Source organism: Bacillus rossius, chromosome 2, assembly GCF_032445375.1.
Source record: "Bacillus rossius redtenbacheri isolate Brsri chromosome 2, Brsri_v3, whole genome shotgun sequence".
NCBI classification, from domain to species: Eukaryota; Metazoa; Arthropoda; class Insecta; order Phasmatodea; family Bacillidae; genus Bacillus; species Bacillus rossius.
In genome coordinates, this window is record NC_086331.1 from 33,080,722 (window position 1) to 33,105,082 (window position 24,361).

Genomic DNA, 24,361 nt, shown 5'->3' on the forward strand with positions numbered 1-24,361 from the left:
AATAATTTTTTTTCCAACAGTGCAATAATGATAGATTCTGGGAGTATTCCATGGGCCTTTTACAGGCGTCTTCGCGTTTGGAGTCTTATATCGAACCCGGGTGTTAGATTTTTGAAATCCTGCATTTATGCGCCGAGACACGTGACGTAGATCGGAGACGACCTCAGATCGCGACAAGTCGGACACGAATTGACTCGCGGAGTTACGCAGTCTCACTTTTACAACTGACTTCGTCTCGCCTTTTCTTGCAGCAAAATCGCAAGTTAAGTTAAAAAAAAAAAAAGCATTTACAGGTTTTTTGTCTTATTTTTTTAAACTATAGCATGAAAATAGATGAAAAATTTAATGCGAATGAACAAATTTTTAGCAAATGTGACTGATCGTGTTTAATGCAATCGTAATCTTATTCCGGCATCTCACAATTCCATTCAACGTTAGTGTTTTTTTTTAAATTCAGTATGAAAGTGAAGTAAACAAACCTAAACTATTCAGAGAATATTTTTAATTGGCTCTATAGATATCACGTATGATAATCTTCGGATCGACGTGCAAACGCAAACTTTATCGCATACAAGGAAAAATGTTTTGGCAAAGCGTTTTGAAAAAAAAACATATCGCTATCTGCATTACCGCAGGAAGGGTTTTAAAAATAGGTTGTTGTGTAGCTCTTGCACCGTCGTTTCCAGAATGCAGTTGGACATGTGCGACTGCCGGCGTTTTCGCTTTCTTCGCTCGCCTATTTCCCTCTCTCTCTCTCTCTCTCTCTCTCTCTCTCTCTCTATCTGCTGCCCTCTCTCTTGCACTGACGGCCATCTTGAATGTGTGATTTTTTTTCTCCCCCCCCCCCCCCCCCTTCTTCTTCCCCCCTTCTTACGGCCACCCGTTGTGCATTCGCCCATGATGTGGCCTAGTTGGCCGCGGTGCTAGCATTACCTAAGGATAGTGCGGGATAGTTTTAGCATATTCAAGGTTGAAGGTTGGCTGTGGAGGGGAGGGCGGGAAAGAGGGGAGAATCGTCAGTGTTGCCAATCGCAGACGCGTGAGGGCAGTGGGACGCCGCGACCAACCAGCGCGCGCCGTTGCGCCTCGGAAACAAATGAGTGCCGGTGAGGCACGTTCTTGAAGGCAGCCGTGAGGAATTAAGGTGTTTCGGTTGTCCGCCGCGAGTTAAGCTGTCGTCTACTCTTCGCGTGCGTGCTTAAAAATCGCTTCTTCCCCTTCCCCCTTTTTCTTCCCCTCCCCCCCAACTCCTTTCACAAACCATCACTCCCCTCACCGCGTGGTTAAGTTGGCAAAACTGTCTCGCGCTGGGTCGCGCTGCAAGTTTTCGCCCGAGATTGTGGTTAACGTGTCGAAGAGAATTTTTTTTTTCGAGGGATGATGGAAAACAATGCACCAAGGACTTTTGATATAGTGTGCGGGTGCGTGTGATGTGTCAAAGTGTCGCGATGGCATCAGTAACGTAAACTACGCTTTTTTTTTGTTATTGGTGTCGGAATTGAAGTTGAAGTTCAGTTTCCCTGTCGCCGCAGAGATGAACATGGTAACATAGAGACGCCGGCCTCTCAAGTAAGGGTAACAAACAGCCTGCTTCTATAGCTTCCATCCTGGTTCACACGTACCACGCCTGGTACATATGGAAAACGACCGTTTCTAAAACTTTTTTTTTGCAAAGAGAAAGTAAACATTTTCAAAACATCATTAACCCCCGCGAATAAAAAATATTAACATTTAACCCTAACAAATCTTAACAAATATTCGCGATAATAAATTTTAATCGATGTAACAAAAAAATGTTTTTATTTTTGTTATGGTATTAAATTACAAAACATTTCGTAGGAAGTTAGAAATTTATTTCGCAATCGCTCAAATTGTTTTTTTTATAAAACACCAAATATATTTTCTCGTTTTTGCTTACTCCTAACAATTATTCGTTAAAAAATAATAATTTGCATTCTTCCAAAAAATCCTAAATCCCGAAGTAGGCTAAACGTTTTACACATACAAATTACCGCAAGTAAATAAATTGTAATTTAACATTTTAATTCTACGATATTAATTTCCTCAAATGATTTATAGAATGTTTAACACACAACCATAAAAAATTTATGATGAAAAGTATAAAAGTATTTTTTGTAACAATATTGAAAATATTTTTTTTTGTTTGATTTGTTTTTTATAAAATCTTAAACCAATTTATCAGAGTAGAAGAATTTTCTCTTTCCTATTATGAGTCTTCTACATTCACGTTTAAGATTTTAATCACATTTGAAATTAAAATTGAATACCGATAACTGTATTATAAAGATAAGGTTGTAATTTTCATTCCATAAAGATCTTCAAAACAACCATTTCAGGAAAAAAATCAGAAACTGTTTACAGTTTTGCAAAATCCGCGCCTTCTGCATGGATGTTGCTATTTGTTTTAACTTATGTGATAACCGTATTAAAACAATAGTTTTGCTTTGAACAAATTAATTAAATTTTTCACCGACAATTAAAAAATAATAGCTTCAAAACTATTCGTTTAGAAAAAATTGTATTTATGTGTTCCTAAACCCAAACAAAATTCACATTGGATTATTTTAACAAATTAGTAGGTATAATGTAATGAAACAATTTTAAAAGTTTATTTTATCCACAAAGTAATCGAGATGTGTTTATATATTTTACTATTTTCCTGGAAATCAGAGTATTATTTATTAATTTTTTTAAGACTCATATCTTTTGAAGTTGTTTTTACATAACTTCCTGTGGATTTTTTTTATTTTCCTAATGCGTTTAAATACCTGACCACTTTGCAAATAAATAAGTGAAACTCAAAAGTTGCCTCAAAATGTGACATTGTCACACCAACTGGTTAACACCTTGCGTATGAAACAAGTCTAAAGTCTTCGAAATGATAAACACCAACGCTAATTTTTGTTGGAAGAAAAATTAATTAATTAATGTTTCTCCCTTTCCGTTGTCAAATTATCTATCCACAGACATACATGGAAATTTACTTTTTTCGTAATTTTCATAAGCAAATTCTTTGGAAACTAGATGCCGAAATATTTTATTGTAATCCTACGGGGAAAATATTGTACACTTTATAAAACACTGCTGTGAAACTACAAAATGTATTCTGTGGCTGTAAAATAAATATAATTCTAAAGTACAAAATATTAGTTTGTTCAGATACGCCATTTGCGTTACATACTTCTCAGAAATATATGGTAAGATTATTTGGTTACATTTGTAAATTTACAAGAAATTATTTTAGTAAATATTTTTTTAAACTTTATTTCGAAGATTACTTATTTTTACACTGTGGCAAGCAGCTATACGAAACCGCTTGCGTACTCTGTATATTTCTGTTGACTAATGAAGCCTATAGAATTTACGTAGAACAGAATTAAGGACGAAAATTGAAGCAGTGTTTCTTTTATATACTTATGATATTCTCACGTGTATGAACTCCATCGAAACTAACAGTTTTAAAATCAAAATAAGCTCACTAAACTGTAAATATGTGTTGTACGTTTACTAGGAAAATACTTGGAAAACTCATTTGCCAACGATATCACTTGCAAAACTGCAAGGCAGATCTTCGTAAAATTGCAAATGTTACAAAGCTCTGCCTTGCAGTTTTATAATCGATATTGTTGGAACTGAGTTCCCAAGGATTTTCCTTGTAAAATGTAAAAAAAAAAAAAAAATTACAGTCTGTCAATGAGATTGTAGTCCCCCGACTAAACGCCGTATAAAAAGGTTGTTTTTTAACTGGTCTTCACTGAGATCTTCTTAGCTTCGTTTTCTTTTTTCTTGACAAATGCGTGACAGCCCACCGGTTATAAAATGAACCTAATTTACACATAAAACGAAAAGAAACTAAGAGAATATCTCACAATAAGGCTCCCTTAAATGTTAATTTACTTTCAAATGATTATTTCGCTAAGCCTTAGTCGTGGGCCACTACAGAATATGTTTGAATATAGTTTTAAAAATTAAAATTTATAAATATAACTGGAAGTTTTTATACACAAAGTATAAATTGAAAATCTAGCAACTCATATTGTTATGGATGTTTTCCAAATAATTGGTTTAAGAATAAATTTAAAAAAAAATATATTCATCTTTATTTATTTTATAGTGCAATTGTAAGAAGTCAAAGAACAGTTTGTGGGTAATCACAAATATGTGAACATGTTTTACTTACAACAAAAATATTTCCTGTTAAAGTCTCCTTATAATTTAATGTAAGAATATATCAAGCAAAACGGTTTGTGATTATCGACATACGAAGGGAAGTCACATGTACATCTGCGATGTAGCCTACATATATATGTCAGATTTAGCTGTAGGAAAAACAAAGCTCAGGAAAGATTTCTAAGTATGTGAACATAATCGTGGCTCAGCTTTTGTCTCTATGAAACGTATTATATTAATGTACCAACTAGGCTATTAGGATTAACTAGTCTCAGACTTGTGTGATGTAATATTTAAAATATTTGACAAAAAAGTAAAGTTTATTGAAGTATGTAGTTAACAATAAACAGAATAGGAACGTTTAATAAAATAATTTATGCAATTTGAGAAAAAATTAAATTACAATCATTTGCCTGACTTTTTTTAAAACAACATGTAGGTAAAGCGTAGAATACATATTTTTCATATATTCGTAAAAAAAATACTAAATTATGACATTTTTATATTTTCAGTAATCCACAGGAATTACAATATATTCAAAAGAATATTAAAATATCACACCGCTGGCATGGTGCGAATACTAGTAGACATACACACTAATGTGCACAGGGAATAGACATAGTATTCAGCTACAGTTGTTTAGGAACGTCGCTCAAGTGAGTATTTCAATGTGCTTCATATTCAGTTCTATTACACGTGGACAGCAGTTCACGAAGCACTTAGCACAGATAAGAGGAAGATTCTCGAAACTTTTACCTCAGTCATAGCGTTCCCTAGCAAAATATACACTAATAGGCCTAATGGTCAGGGTCAAAAATTGCATCCACTTATGAAAAAAAATAGGAAACGGTTACTTGCATTATTTAGAACATAGTTATATTAAATGCTTGTCTATTTGATAAATTACTTGTTTTGGCAACTTTCGAAAGCTCCTAAACGAATTTTGATGAGACTTTTTGTAGGAAAGGTCTTTCGCTAATTTACACACTTAGGTACATATTATTACGAAATTCCGCCCTTGAGTAGGTGGGAAGTGATAAATGTGGTTTTATGAAGAAAAAACCATACACCCCAAATTCAAAACGAACAAAATTTTGATATAATGTATGAATAGTAAATAATAAAAAACTCCCGTATTAATTTTACCATTTTCCATTAATTCCACTTCTAAAGATTGTAAAAGAAAAAACTGTTCGATTGGTTTTAAGAAAAAGAAACTGATATATTCTAACCGAGTACTAATAGAAACATACATAGATTTAAACGAAATATTATTTTTAATTTTCAAAATTGATTTACAAATGGATTTTTAAATAAAAATAAAATAAATCTCTAAAGCAAATCAAGTGAGAGGAGAAAAACTGAGATCGTATTACATATTTGATGAGAGACGTAATACATTTTTATATTAAGTGAAATACTACAAAGAGTGTCGTATAGTTAATATTACCTCTAAAACCAATTAAACGGGAGGTAATAAACTGATCATGAATACCGTACATTATGAGTCACGATGCGCTTTTTCTGCTTTTTATTAATTCGGTACGAATGGGTGTTAAAAGTGGTAAAGATTGGTTTTATTATAAAAATCGTATCCCCGAAGCTTCTCAAGCGGTATTTAATATTGGATATGAATAATGAACACACAAAAACTACAAACCTTTTTTAAAAAATTTTTCTGCAATTTTACTCCTAAATATGTCAAATGGGCGTGGATAGAGTTAAAACATTTATCCTAAGGTAATAAAACGTAAATAATATATTGCCTATTATTAACTAATAAAGAATCTTCCTACTATTTATCAAACAACGTTTTCCAAAATTTTATATATAAGGGTTTTAACAAATTTGATGGTTTTTTTTTAATTTTTTGAGATTCAACAGCTAAGAAACAAAAAAAAATTGGGTATTTTTGGTTATCATTTATTTATCAAGTGGGGGGTAAATTAATGGGTAATAATAATAAATATGCATACACTACCAACAACTTTCTCACGTTTTCAGAAATTGCGTTCTTTGAAATTGTGAAATTAGTAATTCTTTTATGATAAAAAATAACACTTCCGAATAAACACAAGCGGAAGGAATAAAAGATCAAACAAATATCATGCCCACAAATTTACGTGGTATTCAATTTACAAACATCGAAAATTTTATTTAAATATATAAAAAGTGGAAAAGTTTTATTTCATGACAAAAAGATCCGAAGCTAACCAAGCAGACGTTAATGTCTCTTGAATGAAATATCTACATTTCAAACTAGAAACATTATATTATCATTCTCTATAATTTTACAACTAAGGATGTGAAGAAAGTGTTACGCAGTGTAATTCCCAGTCTTGTACTTGCTCTGTATATAACAGAAAGAAAAGATTTTTTCGTTCACGACTATGAGTCGTGATGCTAATATTCAAAAACGCATTGGCCCAGATAACGCGATGAACCTGCCGTGGTTTGACATTGCCTTCCACGGAAATTTATTTGCAATGGGAACACATCACGCTCTTCTAAACCATATGAAGGGAATTTTCCACAAATGAGAATTCACTGAACTCGCTTGAAAACGAAATTCGGACCTTTGGCTCAAAGCTAAAGAAAAGCCTACAACTTTGCACTATCTAATGATATCTTCTTAAAGAAGCTCTTAAAAGAAATACTCTACTTTCTCAATGTACCTAATGTTTATTCTATTTTCCTACCCGAAATCATTCAGCGGACACTAGTTAAGTATGAACAGCAAACAAGAACACCTTCCAATAATGTTTTCGTTTCCAAACAAATCAACTCTTCGGCAGATTTTTGCGTAAATAACCGCTGTGAATTTTACACTCTGGTCTAAATGTTCTGCTGGACTGTATTATCTCTCTCTGTACGTGTGTCTCAAAACAAGCTGAACTGAAAATTCCCACTTAATCCAGTAGACAAACACATAGTTATTACTTTCCTGTCTACGTCGAAGTACCACGCACAAGCAAAAATTGTCAAATGCCGCAATCTGGCCTCGAATGCTGCAAACCTTAGGTCAGGACGATGGGCGCTAACTTTGTGAAACAATTTCTCGTGCTTTAAGACTGGGAAAATTCAAATGTTAAATGGTGTTTAGTATATACTACACAATCCCTTAGCTCGGGATCACGATTACCTTGCGTAACAATTCAAACATAACCGTTAAACGGTTTTCTTGTATGTTAATTTATTTATTTCGAATGCTTCACTTAGAACTTCGTTAAGTTAACTACTATATTTGTATTATGATTCATGTGTGGCATAATAGTGTTCGTGAATTATTTAAACACCTATCTTGAATTAAGGAATAATGAAGAATGGGTTTTATTAATTCCTGCATGATTTAATTAAAATATATTGGTTTTGTTTAGTGTTTGAAATATTGGAGATAATTTTTATCGTCTTTTAGTCATTCTTTGATTTCAGGGTTGCCTCTTTATTGGGTATTAACAGAAGAACTATATAAATACAGTAAAAAAAATTGGTTGCCTGTAAAGTCGGTTTACGGACGATAGTTTAACGTGACAACGTCATAACAAAATATTGATGAAATGATTGCATACTTGTATGAATAAAATTGAATCATTTTTATTTAATTATCACTATTTTGTGTGGATTCAAAGAAGGAGTGAAATGAAATCTACAATTTAATTGATAAATTTACTTTTATTTGCACTCATTAATTCAAATATGTTTATTACTTTAACGAAGAGATTATTTTAACTATAACTTTTATACATGTTTACTATTTAACTTCTTACAAACTGTGCTATTCTGATAAGAATAGGACGATGATAGGAAAAGTAGGAAACGAATGGGAGTGTTTCAAGTTTAATGTGCCTCGAAAAAGTCAAATCGATGGTTGTTCCAATCGAGTGGAAGAGAGATAGATGCGGCGCAAGCGTACAATGAGCGTAACGGGACACAGTGCAACGGGACTATGTGCGTAACGGGACACTTTTTTGTGCGTGCAGCCGGCATTCATCGATTTATTAGACGTTGTCACGTTAATTAATCATTATGTTTTAATTTTTACGCAAGGTAATCGTGATCCCGAGATTAAGTACTGTGTAGTATATACTAAACACCATTTAACATTTGAATTTTCTCAGTTAATCAAAAGAAAGATATTGAATGACGTTAATAGCTATCTGTTTGCACGTAACTTTAAAATGTATTCGATCCTTTTTTCCCACGCGGAACTCACAAATGAGAATCGTTAAAAGTCGCAGATACTCCTTAATAAATAAGGATTGTTGCAATAGTAAGTTTATGTCATAATTTGCATTGTTGACAAGAGTTTTAATACTGAAGTAGCTTTAGTATCCACTCTTCAAACGAGTTCTTGTTTCCGTTAAACGGTTGTGAAAATATCGCTCGCCAGGATCTGTTTCCTGGATGTGGTGGACTAGGCGGGCCTCGTAACCACGCTGGCCTCAGAAGCACAGCTGTGAGGCTGCGGGGTTTTACACGAAACACACTATTCAGTTTTAGTTTATCTAATGTATGCTCTTGGTAAAACGAAAAAAAAAAACTATCTGGTAGTTCAAGGCATTCAATCTTTAATACGTAAATTAGGTTTTGAAAAACAAAGCAAACAAACATTTACTTGAAACAATCACTTTTTACGTAGTTAAGATATAATCACCAAACTTTTCACACAGGTACGCACAGGCATTGAAAAGGAACGCAACCTGAAAATTAATATTTACGTCAGTGCATACTCGATTCTCTGCAGTTTTGTATTCAAGATATTTATAACAAGAAGACACTGGAAAACGCAGATGCAAGATTACATTGCCACTAATTGCACGCATACTTTAAACTAAAAATCTTGCGTGTATTAATGTTTTTTTCTGAATCGACCACATGGCCACGTAACACTGAAAATTTTCCGTCCTTAGCGCGTGAGTTCAAGGAGTTATGCGCGCGCGCATACTCTTGAAATATTTACGTTAAGGCTCGGTCACGCACGCCAAGTTTTATTTTTTTTTCCTTTTTTTGACAAAACTTTCATCAAAGAGCTTTTCCTAAAATTTTAATTCTATATTTCCCTTGCATTTGTTGTTTTGCCACAAATATTTTCAACAAATATTCACTTAGTGTAATATCATGGGTGTAGATAGTTGCGCAAGTGATGATGATTACGAAAATTTGCGCACAATGTTACAGCAATTATACTACACAAAGTGAGTAACTATTGAAAAAAAAAGTTGCTGCAGAACCTCAAACTCAAGAAAGGTATCGTGTAAAATAATATAAATAGCCCTTGAACAAAACGTAAGGATGAAAAGAAAAAAAAAACGTAAGTATTCGACATGACGTGAGAAACCCAGCCTTAAGACGTTTGTTGCTATTCAATTTTTTTTGATTTGATAACATCTTATAAATCGATGAACGCCGGCTGCACGCACGAAAAATCATTACTCATTGTCACGTTCCGCCTGAGCCGAGCGTGCAAGAACCGGCCAACCACCGTGCGAGAAAATCTTCTATAATATCAAACAGGTTAAGGTGGGCTTTTTAAAAGCAGCAATTTAAAAAATTTGATATGACGTTATCACGTAAAGTTATCGTCCGTAAACCGACTTTACAGACAACCCCCCCCCCCTTTTTTTTTTTTTTTTTTTAGTTTCAAAAAAATCTGTTGCTGTTCGGTGGGAATGAATTTCCAACGGTTGTCCTTTGAGGGCGAAGCAAGGAGTCTTGCGCGTTCTCCATGTTTATTTATAAACGAGCATGTCTCACCCCCCCCCCCCCCCCCCCCGAGTCGGACGGGATGAATTGTGACCGCTCTGCGGGCTATTTTTTTTTTGTCTCGTTCATTCGCTGACTCAAGCCGTCGCCACCTTCCTCCCCGACTCTGACCTTGGCGTTTTTTCTTTTTTCATTATTATTGCGCACCTTGGCGTTGCTACCAGCTTGTCTGTCGTTTAAGGGGGTAAGTACATACATAATTTTGCTTTGTAGTATTTCACCGTTTTCCACACGATTTTAAATAAACTCCTAATATTACCATAATTCATTTAATAAAAGCCATTTTCTAATAATAAAGTCATTTTTCGATGTTTTATATAAAGTTAATGGCTAATTTTTATGTCATGTACTGAAATCATGGAATCATTTATCTTAAAAAACTTAATTTTTATAAGTTACATAAAGTCCCTATAAAAACAAGTTATATTTGGTTTTGGTAAAACCAAATTTCCATTGATTTATAAGTACTATAATAAAAATAAAGATATTCAAGACAAACATTACATCCGCACGGTTAACTCAAAACTTAAACCAGATGTTTCGATGCTTTCAGTGCATGTTAGAACTGACATAACAATTTGACTTCAAGTTAATAAAATCCATTTAATAAGTAATTATTTCGAAAAAACTTTTTTTTTCAAACAATTGAATTTTGATAAATTATGAAAATATTTAAAAATCATGCGCAGAAACATGAAATATTGAAGCAAAATAAATTCGGATACTCTCCCCTTAGTATGTACAGCCCGAACGCATGCTACGATAATCGCATTCTTTACTGCGAAATCAAAACACAATTCCCCCTTCTCTTATTTCAAAGTGGGATGGAGACTAAAAGCCCACCCAAACCCTTCGGTTGCAAAATAGTTGCTTCGCCAATCAAGTAGCACATTTGTTTAACGAGACGTGTTTATAGGGTCCAAATCGCTAGCAGGTAATGCGCGCATTAGGATTCTTGGTTATAAGACTCGGGCGTTCAGGAAATATGTTTTTTTCTTTCTTTCAGAATCTTAAAATGTGCATAGTAAATAAAACATTTTCCAACACGGCAAAGAAAAGATCCAACGAAATTATTTTTGTTTGAATGAAATAACTATAACATTAAAAAAGAAGAAAACTTCAATAATCATAAATGCTTAATTATTCAAGGAATAAGTTTTATAACATATAATATTAACTTTGACCTTAATATTTATTTAATAATTATAGTAATTAGGCTTGAAACACAACTAAACAATATTAGCTAACTTTGTAATTAATAAATTGATTCCATTTTTTATGACAATGCAAGCTAGCTTTAACAATAAATAGATACACAAAAATACAGTTAATTAGCAGCCACGCAATATCTGAAATTGCTAAATACCTTTTTTTAATGTTTTTATGAAGAAAGCTGTTTCATAGTCAACTTTTTCACTATTTGTTTCAAAAAAATTATTTACAATAAATTAATGATCTAGCTTAGTTTACTTCCTGATAATTACGCTCCTGTTGCGAACACTGTGAAACACATGGGGTAACAATCCTATTTAAAAATATTTAAGGGGGCACATGTAACGAATAAAAAATTATATTATTAACCGTGATTCTCAATAGAATATGGAATTTTTCACAAGACTGGATTGACTAAACACTGATGGAAATTAATCGTAGGAAGTATACGAACTTCTCTTCATCAGGTTTCTGAAGAAGCAATAACAAAATTCCAGTTCCAACATTGTAATTAACAGTAATATTATAAACCATTGTTTAATATAACCCAATGTGATCAGGCACAATCACACGGTACCTTCAAAACAGCGTTATGTTAAAACCCCTCAAATCAGTTTTTCTGTGGAACTCAACTAACTCCCAGTGGATTTAACAGTTTCTTATTTATTGTTTTGGGGTGACGTATGAAATCGGGTGCAGAACATCAGTTCCCATGACCGTTGAGTTTAAACTCTGGTTGCGTTCCTGCATGTTCCCGCTGATTGGCCTCAATCTTAGCAGAAACGCTCTAACAATTGCGCTTTACTGCCGTACCGAAGTCTTGAAGCAGATAAATGTACACACAGCCACACACACTCGCGGCCACACACACACACACACCCACACACACACACACACACACACATATATATATATATATATATATATATATAGAGAGAGAGAGAGAGAGAGTAGTTCCGGGAGAGATGGACAACCGAGAGAAGAGACGGACCACTGCTAGTAATTCATAAACCAGTCGCTAGTGTACACTATCTTGCTTTGGACCTTATCATTATTTCAAGCAACGGGAAGGGTGGGCAAAGCAGTGTACCAAAATAAACACAAGTATAAAGACCAGTTAGTTTTATTGGTGTTTTTCTCAAAGTTTGAATATCTCTAAAATCAACAAAATGAAAGTACTTCATTAAATTATTATCATTTTAATTTCAAGCAAATGTGCTATTAAATAACTCGGATTATTTATCATTAAAAAAGGGAGCTCTCGAAAGCACTTGGCATATACAGGTCATTTTTCTGCATCACTGTGCAACACACTTAATACTCTGCACAGTTTAATCACACCCCTCAATAACTATTACTTGTAAGTAATTGACACATATATATATGTATTTGTATGTATATATGTTGACAAAATTTTCGTTCAAGCAGCAAGCCACTGAAACAATATTGCCTGACCAACTCATGCTTAACCCATATTACATTATGTAAATATAAATTTTGTATTTGACTAACATTTTTACTATTCAACATAATTTTGAATCCAACTGACAAGGCTACTGTTCGGAGAAAGTCTGACTGCTGCATGGAACAAGTCAGAATTAGTTGAAAATTGCATCTCTTCATTCAAATCTACTGAGATTTTACCTTTCAACCCTAATGTCATTTCAGAATAAGCTTTTCTTACAAACGCTATTGGACAGATCCGAGCTTCAGATGGTACCCAGTGAGAAACTGAACATGTTGATACGCCTACGACTGAACAAATTTTCATTAATTCTAGAAAATCTCTTGAAAAATATAACCGTGATAATATTTTGTATTTCCAAGGAACTTATCAAAGTTCTTTGCTAGCAACTTTGACAGAGAACTTCTCGCCTTTTCCTGGGATTTCTCTAACTTCTATTCCAGGGGCATCAACAGAGAACATTTTACCGTCCCTTGGGATTTTCGATAATGAGACAGCTTATGTTAAAAAGATGTAAAGTTGCTACAACTGAAAAGATACCGCAAGAATTTTCGTCAAAACAGTTAACACCCAGTAAAATACTGTGTCATATTTCACCAGGGCCTTTGGTAACGAAAGCTAAATCAGTACGACGAAGGGGTAAACCAGCACATCTTAGCAAAAATTCTCAAATCTCCTGAAAACGTAGCAGTGCTAAAAGAGAAAAAAAAAGAATACTTACTGCATACCAAGAAAATTAATTGAAAAAAACGAGCAGAAAAAGAATAATTTGAATAAGAAAAAAGAAAAGAAAACAAAAAAATTCAAAATGACAATAGGAGGACACATCGTGCAAAAAAAAAAAAGAGGAAAATCAATAGTTTTATGACGAAATGAAGTAGAACTAAAATAAGTTCAAGCCTGCCCCATTCACTGGAAAGTGAAAATTACTCTTCAGCTCTAAATCAGTAAATTCACTAGGATCTACCAGAAAAGTGGAATGAAAATTAGTGTATTGGTTGCGGAGAAGACTATAACGAAACAAAATAATGTGATGAGTGGTTTCAGTGTGTTTTGTGTCATTATTGGCTTCACGAAGGCTGCAGTCATTGTGAAAATGTGTGTCACGAATTTGGAAAAAAGTTACGAAAAGGAAGGCATGTGGCAGAGTGAATATTTCATTGGGAAACACAATGTTTTAATATTTAGTTTGATAGCAAACTGTAATTTTTAATACCGTTATCCTTTTCAGGTGAAATAAGTTTACTAAATAACAATATTACTTATATTGTTCTAAAATCAAATTGAAGCTTTTTACTTTTTCCAGAAATGCTTTCTTGCATTAATATTAATTAAAAAACCGAAATATTGTATTTAGAAAACTATGATTTTCTAATAGGATTTTGCAAGTGTTGGTCCATCCATTCCATACAATGTGAACCATCTCACCCATAGGACTATGGGAAAAATGGAATATTCAAACATTTTTTAAAAAAGGCTAAACGTTATAGAATTAATTCAGATTCAACCTATTTATATCCACAAACGTAAAGGTAACATATCTGCTCATCATCTTGAATAATAACATATGTGGTAAAAATTCAAGTATTCAGAATAATATATAAAAACATGGTCTATCTCTCCCGAAACTACCATATATATATATATATCTTTATATATATATTTCTTGTGTGCGTGTGTATGTCACTGAACTCCTCCTAGACGGCTGGACCGATTTTGATGAAATTTTTTGTGTGAGTTCACGGGGATTCGAGGATGGTTTAGATTCACAATTTGGTCCACTGGACTCCCAAGGGGAGTTTCGGGGGCGTAATATATCAAAATTTCCAGTTTTTGGTAGGAAATCACCATGGCAACGTCTGTTGCTTTGTTGATGCTTCATTCGTCTATATGGCAACGACTATTTCATTGTTAGTGCAGTCCTCATCACCGTTGAAATTTGCGGGTACTTTAAATATCAAAAATTGCCCTTTTTTTCAAGTATATATATTTTACAGACTTGAAACTTCACAGTAATGTTCCTTATGTTACGCAGGATGACATTTTCCGAAAATTAGATCCCATGGGTGGTTAAAACCAGGCAACAGTGGGTACTTTGTCTGCATGAGAACAGGATTTTGCATTGTTCATGCCTTCTACGTCTCCATGGCAACGGGCATCGCGCGGCAGTGGCGTACCCACAAGGAGGGGCATGTATAATGAGCGGCGCAAGATTGATCTGCCTGTAGACTGCCGTAGCGAAGTACGGGTACATCAGTTGTACGTTGCGTGTACGAGTCGGGAAACCATCGGTGCTATTCATTTTCTCTCCGGTACATTATACAGCATTGTAATAAATTTTCACTGATTTTTTTTATTTACCATTACTGTAAATGGTAGAATTAGTAAAGCCGTGCGAAGCCGGGTCGGGCAGCTAGTATATACATATATATATAACTACAGTAGGTTGGGAATTAAGGTTCCACAGTGGTGAAATAAATTCCTGGTGTAAAAAAAAACAATTATAGAGCAATATTATATTGCTATTATAATGGTAACCGATGCTATGGTTCATGTGACATAAATGTAAAAGTTTATAAAAATGGATGGCAGTCATATAAGCTTATATACCTAACTGAAGTTAGTAATTCTAACACAGCGAATATGTCTCCATGGTGATATATGCACTTTATCTTATTTACACGAAGATTTTTTATAAGCGGACATCATTTGCCCAATTTTTACCGTCATACAACCGAAATATTTACTTTAAGTGGCATCATTGACGTTGTGATAATTGTACCAGAATGAAATTTCCAGATATTTTTTTGCTGATCAAATTTTATGGTCTGATACTTTTGGCAAAAAAAATTATTTAAATTATTAAACAATTTTTAAACTACTCAAAACATAAGTTTTTATCATAAACCCAAGGAGGATCCCACACATGGAAACAAAGACCTCATCTGTATTTTTTTATAAACTGTGTTGTTAGCAGCTTTATATATTACCGATTTTTGTATTTAATAAAAACTAATAGCGGAAACTTTCTGTCACCGAGCAGTTAAAATTATCCTCTTTTAACTTGATAAAATATAGATTAAGTGTTTTTGTGAACCTTATAATATGAATATTGAAAATTATCAGCCCTTTAATCAAGATTAAATGAGTTAAGATTCGTAGCATAGTTTTGTCGCTTTCATCACCAGCTTATTTAAATTTCTACGAGGGTTTGTTGTGTAGCATGAGTGATAGTGTCAGGTAACTGTTATTACATCTATTTACTTTGAAGAAGTTCTTCTAATGATTCTTGCAATGGGAAAGAATGATTTAAAAGGTATTTTGGGCAACTGCCAATTGCTGGTTTGCACTGCACGTCAGAGAGAAACCTCAAGAACGGACAAACAGATAAATATACAAATACAAATAAAACAAACCAAAAGTTAAATGTATTGACAGCACAGTGAATTGAGTGAAAGGAATCATTCAGAAATAAAATGGACTGACAACGACGAGATGAATACAGACGAAAATAACGACCTTGAACAACACAGCGGCAAACCGACAAGCACAGACGAGCACAGACGAGCACAGTAGGTTGTTCTCTAAATGCATTTAATTTTTAACATTGGCTAATATTGGCTTGTTGTCTGTGTGTTTTTGAATTCATTTTTTTTTTTTTTTTTACAGTTCTTGAGGTTCCTCAATGACATACAGTTTAAAGCACCAATGGCGTATGTAAAAATAAATTCGTTTGATCATACCATAAAGACATTAAATATTTATGAACCAGAGGGTGTGGGATATAATCCACAGTTTTCTGCGTAAGGACTGAACATTAAAGAAGCTATGTTTAGGTTTTGTTGCCGGGTGTGATAGGGACTCGCGGAGGTATTAAAAAAAGCAACGTGTCTGAAGATACGCGGTTCAAGCCAGCCGTCCAAAGAGCTTTCACGTTCTTGTACAAAGTAACTTCGAATGTAGGCCGCTAAGAGCGCTAAACAAAGAGAAGAAGAGGAAGGTGTATGTGTGTGTGTGTGTACAAGAGCGCTGTGAACTTGACCTTGCCTCGCGCGTGATACGCCGATAAGCTGTTATCTTATCATCAGCGCGAAAGTAGGTCACCCTGCAGCTTGCAGTTTGCACTTGCGACGCGCCTGCGCGTAGCACGCCGCGCGCGGCTGACAGGCTGTGCAACAGGAAACAGGCAACAGGCTTGTTCCCAGCCTGATTCTCCACGCACTGCCAGCTCTTTCCCCGTTCCCAACAAGGCTTGAAGCCCGTCCGACTCAACGACATCTTACTCCATAGCAATACAAAAATTAAATTATTTTTTTAATGAATGAGAAATACATCTAAACCAAAAAACATTGAAATTTTCTGTCCCATTAAAGAAAAAAATTAAAGATTAAACTGGAAAATAGTTATATATATATACATATATGTCTATTTAATTACAAAATAAAATTTGCTATTTTGATGTAATGATTTGACTCACTAAAAGCATTTATGTAAAAGTGAAAAGGTATTTTAAAAATTAGGTACTAATATTTAATTCTTGCCGCGTTGTACGGGATCGGCAACGATTGACTGCGGAAGCAGGTAGGAGGATATTTCGTGCAGTTTGTTCGTGTGCTGCATTCTCCAACTCGCAAAGAGATTACTGGGAAGCTATAGTTCTGAGCAGGCGAAGCAAGTCGGTTCGCTGTGTCGGCGGCAATGTGGCGAGGCTCGGTGCTACGTTCGCCACGGCTCATGTTATGAGCTTCGAACCCACGCGATTAGCAGACACTCGAGGGCCCGACTACCTGACCACACGTGCGCAAACTGCTCGAGATAACCGAGTGGCTGTGTTGGCTAGAGTGTGTAAGAATGTACTAATGTCAAAGAACACGGTAAAAAAAAAATTGGTTGTCTGTAAAGTCTGTTTACGGACGATAGTTTAACGTGACAACGTCATAACAAAACATTGTTGAAATGATTGCATATTTTATGAATAAAATTCAATCATTTTTATTTTAATAATAAAAGAATAAATAATTGAAATTATACTAGTAATCAGATTTTTAAAATGCAAGAATAATTAACCTTTATTGCCGAAATTGTTGTTGTAATAAGCAATGAAAACCACATTAACTTTTCACTTCACTTTATAAACAGTCGAGTGGAAGAGAGATAGATGCGGCGCAAGCGTACAATGAGCGTAACTGGACACAGCGTAACATAACAATGTGCGTAACGGGACACAGCGTAACGGAACAATGTGCGTAACGGGACACAGCGTAACGGAACAATGTGCGTAACGGGACACAGCGTAACGGAACAATGTGCGTAACGGGACATTTTTTTGTGCGTACAGCCGGCGTTTATCGATTTATTAGACGTTGTCACGTCAAAAATTAATGTAAAATTACTCTTCAATGTTAGTATATTTTTTTACATTTTTCGACGCATAATTCTGAAAAACCACATGCTGTTTGTGTAACTTTTACACATTCCTTGCTTAAATTACCACTATGTCGTGTAATTTGACACAACATTTATGTTAATATCCTAAAAGCTCAACATTGGTGTAAAAATTACACAGTTTTCGTGTAAATTAATTAATTATTCTTCAGATGATTTTACATCTACAATTTCCTTACAAAAGTACACAAATATGAAGTAAAATAACAAAATGTGTTCTGCTAATAATACACCGACATGGTTTGTGTAGTTTTACACAATCATAGCGCATTTAAACACTATGAACAAGTGCAAATTCACACAAATGTATTGCGATGTGCCAGTCAGGAAACATTCCTTGTTTAATTTTACACTCTTGTAGGTAATATTCTTCAAATTAAAAGTTAGTTTAAAAAAAATTAGTTGCAGTATAAATAAACGACCTTCTGATGGTTTTTACATCAAACATTTTCTAGTAACTCTACACTAATATGAAGTAAAATAACAATTTTTGTTGTGATAATACTACATCAACCTGGTATGAGTAATTTTACACAAGAAGTATGCTTTTTAAAACAATATCAACAATTTTATATTTATTTACTTGTATCCCAGTGTTGCTACACTGTAAAAATTGAGTTATTTTTTGCAATGTAAGTATGGGCAAGTTATGAAAACTCACTGGGTGTAATTCAAACAAATATTCCTAGTCTATGAACCTTATTTAATTCCATAGAGTCCCAGTTATTATGTAGCCTAATGGCGAAGGAGCACGAGACATACGCGACCATGTTTCGAGCCAGTGTCCTGCACTCGGGTTGTATAAAGGTATCTACAAGAAGCATCACTAGCGACACCTAGTAGCGAACTACAGAACCGTCCATGGCGCGCAAAATTAGTTATAATGTTTTATTTTATGTATAATAGACACACATTCACAGCAGCGTAGTTTCGAAAAGACAAAAAATGTGTAATTTTACACTTTGTTACGCATACATGCACTGTATAATTACATGGACGACATATGTGTTTCATTACATTTAAATTAGTAAAATAACTCAGCCAAACTTTGTATAAGTACGCATGCAGTGTAGACGTGACTTTTAATGCTAAATACTTAAATTACCTGTCAGTGATGTGTTTAATTACAACTACTTTGTTAGTATTATTTTACAACATAATTGTGTTTTTATGCAAAACTGTATAGGTTAAAATACACTTACACATGTGGGGTAATAATACACCTAAATCAGTGGAGATGCAGCTGCTACCTACATCGGTGTAAAATTACAATATTTTTACAGTGAATATTAGGACTGTTTATGTATTTTATTGTTAAACTTCATTTTTATTTTTTTTTAAATTGAAACAGGTGTTTTAGAATAATATTTGGATAGTAAATTCTCACTGCCAATCACTGAAAGCGCAATAAGCAAGTTTATTATAACTTCAACTTAAAATTTATGCCACATGAAGTAACTGGGTCGCCATTGAAAGTCCCATGAAAGGACGAGAAGAAGACTGCGCGCCAGTTCAAAGCCTTGCGCTTAGAGGCGATATCGCACTAGATGCAACTGCAAGCTTCGCTCGTATCACTCCGCCTGACACAAATACACCCCTTACTGGATGGACACCTTAAATTCTTGGATGGAGGTGACGCCAACTAGTGTGTCAGAGCATAACCATACATTAAAAAAAATCTTACTTTAACATAAATTTCTTGAAAATTTGGTGCCAACATATTTTTATTTAAATTTACAAATTTAGAGCAGTGTAAATTTTTGCAATACGTGCATTGCTGTTTCATTAAAAAAAAACCTGTGCTTTATTTGAACAAGAAATTTTTTTACTCTTTTAAATTATGGTAAACATGGTGTTAGAGAAGACGTTTTTAAGAAATTTACAAAATTTTAATAATAGATTTGCTAAAAAAAAATGACATTAATTTTACAAATAAATATTGTGTAAACGACGAATAAAAATTTTGTAAACTTTACTTTACTTCGCCAGACTAAGGAGCATAGTTTTTAAATGTACACGAGAAGACACCCTAGTACTCCCGTGCACACCCTAGTACCCTCTTTATGAAGTGTTGATGTGCATGTCACAACTGTAATAAATAATAATAAAAAATGTTTAAATATATAACTATACAAATAAAATTGTTTGATTGGTACAGATCTACAGTTTCACTTCGAGCTTAATGAAAGTTTACATTCTTGACCTTCAAAATACTGAAATACATGAAATTTCGAAAAACCACCCTATCGTCATTATCTCCCCTTGTAGCAAAATTTTGGATCTTCTTGATGAAATTTCACAAACTTGACGTTTAAAATAAGAAAAAAATTACTCTATTCATCTTCAAATAAATAAATATAAATATGGCCGTTTGTTTTCTATATAATTAAAATCTAAATTTTTTTCGAGTTCGGCAAAAATTTTCACAATGAACTTGGAACAAAATAACAGCGAAATCTCTGCCTCTTATATCTTTGTTAATCCCGGTAAACGCGTGGAACTTCAGCTACTTCGTAATTTACCGACAGAAAATGATATTCCTGGGCGTTGTACGCTAATGCATTTTTACGGAAGTCTAGGTTTTGAACTTAAATGTAACTTTATTGGGCTTGGCTATATATATATATATATATATATATATATATATATATATATATATATATATATATAATGTTTTGATGGCATAGAAGGAAATTATTAAGAAATGTGAATTCTTCTTAAAATATTTACTATTAAGCAAGTTAATAACAAAATAGTGGACAATGATGTGATATTAGGCAGAGTACCTTAATAGTGCCAGTAAGGTGCAAATTTCTTAGGTTGTGCATCGTATCTTACCTTTTAGGTACGAATAATACTATAATATTATTTTTTATTTAACTTTTTTGATATTTGTAAAAGATAATACGCATATAAAATATTTTAAGTTACGTTTTAAAAATACTTTCAGTCACATGAAACTGAAACGGGTTTTCAAAATTTAAGAACCATTATTTATAAAATAATATAGGATCACTCTGAGGAGAAATTCGCTAAGTCAATCTCATTCACAACAAAAGTGTGTATTAAAAGGTAGGCAAAAACATTATTTTTCAAGGATCAATTTTTTTGCTAGTTTGTTTGAATAAAATACTAAATAATTATATGAAATAAGAATTTTCTACTTATAAGTGTCAATAAAATTTTTTTTTTTGTTTCTGATGTATTTTTTCTTTCTCATGGACCATGAGGTTTATTATTACATAGTATTTTTATTTTATTTAAAAATTTGTATTTTCTAGAAAATATGTAACTTCAACCACTTATTATTCTGGCTTATGACATAAAACTGGGAGTTTAAAAGTAAGAACTATAACATAGTACAAAAAATAATTTGTATTATGTATTAAAAGAAATGTTGCATTGTACATCATTTACGTAGTAGGTTTATAAACAGAAAGGAGACGATAATTTCTCCTTTAATATAGTGATATCTGAGAAACTATGAATCGCCAATTCCAAAGCTTATGATTATTAACCTAATATCTTTACATGAGCTAAACCTCAACTGAGACTTGAATATGTCGTTTCATAAATTATTATTCACTGAGGACTGGCATTGGTTGAAAATTTAATAATCATATATGCGCTTGAATTCTGTGAGAATTCCTTCTGATTCTTCACTGTTCGGAAGAAAAAATTCGAAAAACCACGGGATATCTTCGTTAGGATGCTTCGTGTTTCTCATTGATGGACGTTCCGTTAGTTACTTTGAAACAACAGAACTTTGCGTATTATATAAATAATTTTTTCATAGAATTTTTATATTACAGGTGGTTTGAGCTAGGGGTTGTTCTTTCAAAGCGCGTTTACAATTGGCGTGGATATCTAAACTGTTATTGGTATCAGCACTTTCTTTCTTCGGTGGCGAAGAATTATTAAAGTTTTTTTTTAACTGTATCAAGCTCGTCGCCCGAGTCTGTATGAAACAAGAAGATGTTTCGAAATAATAACATACGGGGAACAATCTGTGAGCAATATTCTCTTTGATTAATCATCAAGAACTTAAGGGTATATTTGTAAATTTACGGATGCTTAATTTAATTTATTTCAACACAAACACGCACAAATGACATTGTAGTATAATATTTAATATTTATATAATATAAAGTTATATATTTGAATATTTATTTATATTAAATCTGCAATAAAATTATCTTTCATTCTATGTGAAAATTTATCCTGTTAGCAATTGAACAACGCAAATGTAAGTCGGAATTAAACGTAGTTTCTAAGAACATTCCGTTGTCTGGAAGTTCAAAAATACCTTAGATAATCTGAGACAAATTCTTCGTGGAAAAGTTCGTAAAGTAACTTAATTTGTAACTGTGGGCAGATCTGTATTTTTTTACTGACCTTCCAGTCAACGTTTTCGGAAGTTTACGGAACGTTTTAGTAAAATTCGTTTAAATTTTAATTAAAATTTTCCCTTAGTTCACAAAATGTTTTAACAGTGATGTAGTAAATGGGAATGGTATCTCATTACAGTAAGATCACATCAGGCTCTGTATTAGCTGAAGATGTTCCAAACGAGCAACAGCCCTTTATTTTCCTGTAATTTTGACGTGATAACGTCTTATAAATCGATGAACGCCCGCTGCACGAACGAAAAATTGTCACGTTCCGCCTGAGCCGAGCGTGCAAGAAATGGCCAACCACCGTGCAAGAAAAATCTGCTATAATATCAAACAGTTTAAGGCGGGCTTTTTAACTAATTTTTCGTGATTATATTTAAACAAATTTTTCAAATTAAATTTGCAAAAACTGTAAATAATATTTAAAAATTAAAAAGTATGCAATTTTTCATCAATGTTTTCTTATGACGTTATCAGTAAAATTATCGTCCGTAAACTGACTTTACAGAAAAACCCCTTTTTAAAAATATTTTTTTTTTAACATTTTTCCTTATCCACCCTTGCTAAGCTAAGGAAAATACCTTCAATTCGAGTGTACAACGCAACAACATCAAGATAAAAGAACAATTACATATGTACAGAAAAAAGTGTGTGTGACCGCCACGTGTGTTAGAAGTGAAACTTCACAGTTAGAGGGTTATGAAATTTGTGGGGTACACGAATATTTGCAATATGTGTACGAGTATGCAATTATGCAAGAGTACAGGCAGGTGTAAATGTATGCGAGTGAATAGAAATGTGTGCAACCATTCTAGTGCGCTTGTATGCAAGGACACAAGTGCGCACGCACACAAGTACGCACGTATAACAGTGTGCGCGTATACAAGTGCGCAAGGATGCAAGTATGCAAAAGTACAGGTAGGTGTAAATATATGCTAGTGTACAAGAACGTGTGCAAGTATACGTGTGCGCAAGTATGCGAGTGTGCAAGGACACAATTGTTAACGTATTCAAGTGCACAAGTAAGGCCGAATTTACTTGATGTATATAATTATGTACGTACTTGTCCCTCCCTGGAAGTGATATCACACGGGAAGTCCAAATTGGAAGTAAAGTGTGCAAGTAGATGAATCTGTGTACTTCTTGCGTATTTAAAGTTAGATAAACGTCGCCATATTTAACAACCTGTGGTATGTTATATTTGATATAAAATTTAATAAATTACAACTGTTTAAAACATTTTCACATTATATTTGATTGATATTGATAAATTAAATAAAAAAATAATAATTTGTATCTACCTATAAAGGAGTGTCAACAAATTCATGCGCATATATATACTGATCATAACTACAAAACAATCGTATAATCATATCGTAAACTGATGTAAATTCATGAGACACCATCAAGGAGTAAAATTAATTGTATTAGGTAACACTTATTAGAATATATTTTTAAAATGTAAATAACCTGTTTGACTGGCTAATACCATGTAAAGAGGCAGAACACTGAACCTGTTTAGATTCGTCAGGAACGGCACATGGGCAAGGGAAACACGCAACGTCGCAAGTGCACATCTGCGTACCTGAGTCCGGACACGACCTCAGCAAGTGTGCTGTAACACAGTCTTACCACCGAGTGCCACTGATGCCACCAGCAAGTGATTTGATGGCTAGAATATGATACGAAAATTCGCCTTCAATAAAAACCACGATAAAGGTCCACAATTGTAAGAGACTTAGCCACTAGAAACCTGCAAACAGTCTCACAATTGCCCGTCTCTAATCCCCCCTCAACATATCCACAATATGGCGCCTCACTCCCTAGCGTTGCACTTTTCCGTTTTCTTAACGATTTTATCACGACTCACCCTACCGAATGTAAGGAATAC

The 24,361-nt window shown here is 33.7% G+C and overlaps 1 protein-coding gene across 2 annotated transcripts in view; it reads left to right on the forward strand.

The window, feature by feature from the left end:
• Positions 1 to 1,070: 1,070 nt before the first annotated feature.
• LOC134529223 (zinc finger protein 628-like) overlaps positions 1,071 to 24,361 on the forward strand; it is a 384,650-nt gene continuing 361,359 nt past the window's right edge. For both annotated transcript variants that reach the window (XM_063363097.1, XM_063363096.1), the window contains exon 1: positions 1,071 to 1,569. The gene's annotated coding sequence lies outside the window, so the exon portion shown is untranslated. The remainder of the gene's footprint in view (positions 1,570 to 24,361) is intronic.